Below are 2,441 nucleotides of genomic sequence, written 5' to 3'. Positions count from 1 at the left end.
AAAAAAGAACCAAGCAGTACTACTTTGTAACCTGGAAGTAGACATACCTCAAGGAAGCCAGCTTTGTCCCTGCAGCTGCTGCCATCACCACAGAGAAATTGTTGGGGCTGGCAGCCTAGGAATGAATCTCCTCTCAGCCTCTAAGCTCACCTGGTCAGAATCCTTGGATAAGCCTGTGGAACCCTTCCTCCTAGCCCTGTAGTTTGGAACCAGTGGCTTCGGGACTGTAAGAGGATGGACAAAGATTCTCAGGGGTTGCTAGATTCGTCCCTGATGGATCAGGCACTGCCAGCCACTCAGAGGATGAGGAGCTGCTGACAGGGCAGAAGCAAACCTACTCCCTGGCCTTGGGCACCATCCCTAAGCAGAGAAGTTCCTCCAGGCTCATCAAGAGGAAGAAGTTCAATGATGAGCTAGTGGAGAGCAGCCTGGCAAAGTCCTCTAACTGGGACAAGGGGCCAGTGGGGTGGAACCAGAGTGCTGTTCAGGGAGTGAACCCTCCTCTACTGAGAAGAAGAAGGTATCCAAGGTCCCTAGCACTCCTGTGCCACCCAGCCCAGTGCCAGACCTGGACTCACCAAGCGTATGAAAAAGAGTGGAGTTTGGATGTTTTGTCCCCTCCAAAACTCATGTGGAAATTTGATCTCCAATGGGGCAGTGTTGGAAACTGAGTGAGTCATGGGGGCGGATCCCTCATGAATGGATTAATGTTCTCCCTGGGGGAGGAGGGGTAGTGAGTGAGATCTCACTCTATTAGTTCCCACGAGAGCTGATTGTTTAAAGGACCCTGGCACCTCCTCTCTCTCTCTCTGTCTCTTGCCTGCCACTTTCTGGCATGAGTAGAAGCAGCCTGAGGCACATGCCAGATGCAGCTGTCCAAGAATTGTAAGCCAAATAAACCTCTTTCCTTTATAAATTACCTAGTCTCAGGTATTTCTGTTATAGCAACACAAAACAGACTAAAACAAAGAGCAAACAGCCACTTCAGGTGGCCAAGGATCTGGGCTGCTAGAAGCCTGCAGATGACCTCCTGCTTATCAATGCTGTGTTGCAGACCAACAACCTGACATCTCTCCACCTAGGTATGAAGTTCAGCTGCCACTTCACCCTTCAGGAAGTCCAGGAGCTCTGGTATGCCCTGCTCTATGATCCTGTCATCTCCAACCTGGCCTGCCAGGCCATAAGGCAGCTGCATCTAGAGGCCATTGCAGCCAAACAGGGCAAGGACCTGTTTAGCAAGACTGAGGAGCAGCTGCTGAGCAAAATGAGATCAACCAGCCAACCCACCTTGGAGACCTTCCAGGACCTGCCGCATAGACATCCTGATGCCTTCTACCTAGCCCATACTGCCAAGGCTCTGCAGGCCCACTGGCAGCTCATGAAAACAGTATTATCTACTAGAGGACCAGACAATGCAGCTGCTGCCCAAGGGGGACCAAGTGCTGAATTTCCCTGATGCAGAAGACCTGACTGATGACAGCAAGTTCAAGGACATGCAGGATGAGGTCCTGGAACATGAGCTGACAGCACCAGAAGTGAGTGATTTGGCAGCTGGAACATGAACTACATAACTGGCAGGTGCTAATAGACAGCATCACAGGCATGAGCTTTCCCAACTTCGATAATCAGACGCTGGCAGTACTACAGGGCTGTATGGTTTGGTAACTGATGTGCTCAGGAGAGATCAACCTCGGCAGAGCAACCAAGGATAACCAGATTGATGTGGACCTGTCTCTGGAGGGTCCGGCCTAGAAGATCTCCCAGAAGCAAGGAGTCATCAAGCTGAGAACAACAGCAATTTCATATTTGCCAGTGAGGGCCAGAAGCCCATCTACATCAATGGACAGACTGTGCAGTGTGGCTCCAAATGGCACTTCAGCAACAACTCTGTGGTAGAGATCACCAGCCTGCAATTCATCTTAGTCATCAACCAGGACCTCTTTTCCCCTCATCCAGGCCAAGGCTGCCAAGATCAAGATTTTCTTGAAACTAATCAAGGAAGTAAAGATCTCTACAATGAAAACTACAAAACACTGGTGAAAGAAATCAAAGAGGACACACAAAAAAAGAAATGACGTTCCATGCTCATGGATTGGTAGAATTAATGTTGTGAAAACATCTATACTGCCCAAAGTGAACTACAGATTCAATACAATCCCTATCAAATTACCAGTGACATTCCTCACAGAAATAGAAAAAACAATCCTAACAGTTATATGGAACAACGAAAGACCCCAAATAGCCAAAGCAATCCTGAGTAAAAAAAGTAAAGTAGGAGGCATTACACTACCTGACTTCAAATTATACTACAAAGCTACAGTAATCAAAACAGCATGGCTTTGGCATAAAAACAGACATATAATCCAATGGAACAGAATAGAAAGCCCCAAAATAAACTCATATATTTACAGCCAATTGATTTTTGATAAAGGTGCTAAAAA

The 2,441-nt window shown here is 47.6% G+C and overlaps 1 pseudogene; it reads left to right on the top strand.

Moving 5' to 3' along the window:
- Nucleotides 1-234: 234 nt before the first annotated feature.
- Nucleotides 235-2,001, top strand: LOC103582053 (annotated as a pseudogene).
- Nucleotides 2,002-2,441: the final 440 nt, after the last annotated feature.

The sequence above is a fragment of the Galeopterus variegatus genome, unplaced genomic scaffold (genome assembly GCF_000696425.1).
Source record: "Galeopterus variegatus unplaced genomic scaffold, G_variegatus-3.0.2 Scaffold14751, whole genome shotgun sequence".
NCBI lineage: Eukaryota > Metazoa > Chordata > Mammalia > Dermoptera > Cynocephalidae > Galeopterus > Galeopterus variegatus.
The sequence above is the reverse complement of the archived record's forward strand: the minus strand, read 5'-3'. Positions and strand labels throughout refer to the sequence as shown.